Source organism: Triticum aestivum, chromosome 2B (assembly GCF_018294505.1).
Source record: "Triticum aestivum cultivar Chinese Spring chromosome 2B, IWGSC CS RefSeq v2.1, whole genome shotgun sequence".
Classification (NCBI taxonomy): domain Eukaryota; kingdom Viridiplantae; phylum Streptophyta; class Magnoliopsida; order Poales; family Poaceae; genus Triticum; species Triticum aestivum.
This window is the reverse complement of record NC_057798.1, coordinates 563,191,737-563,192,462: the sequence shown is the minus strand read 5'-3', so window position 1 is coordinate 563,192,462 and position 726 is coordinate 563,191,737.

The following is a 726-nucleotide window of genomic DNA, read 5'->3' as shown; positions in this document are numbered from 1 at the left end:
GGATCTCTCTGTAGCATCAAGTTTACATGACATCAAAATAACAACAGAACAGGGACTAATATCAGCAACATCACGATGCCTAGTTTGCATGCTTGTGCTAGTCACCACATTGATCACAAAAATACATGGTAAGCACCTCTGTAAAGAAGACATAGCATAGATCAAAACACATGTAGACATCAACCTCATAGGATGCACACATCAATCATGGCAAAAATGACAAATGAGCTTGTTCTGTTAACAGACAGCAGAAAACATTATGAAGCACTCCTACAACAATGATTCAGGCATCAAGATGACCTTAAATGAATACGATGAAACGGAATAAAATGATGTACTCGTCGAGGCGAACAATTTGACATATTACACGCATGAAACGGAGCTACCGATGCAGAGATACGACAGGTCAAACATGGCATAATAAAGTCAAATTTCACAGGGACAGTCGATTTTCGGGGTCAACCTCATGGGAAAGTCAACGGGCGCGGAGATCGAGGATGGCCGGAGTGGGGTCGCGGGAGCTGACGGGGAAGACGCCGGGGAGGGCCGGAGAAGGCGGATCCGGGCCGGATCTCGCCGGATCCGGCCGGATCTCGGCGCGGGGAGGCGGAGGAGGTCCCGGCGGGGCGGGGCGAGGACGGCGCCATGCGGTGGCAGGACAACACCGGCGGCGCGGGCCGGCGGCAGGGCGGCTCCGCGGTGGCACTGGAGAAGGGCCGGGGCAGG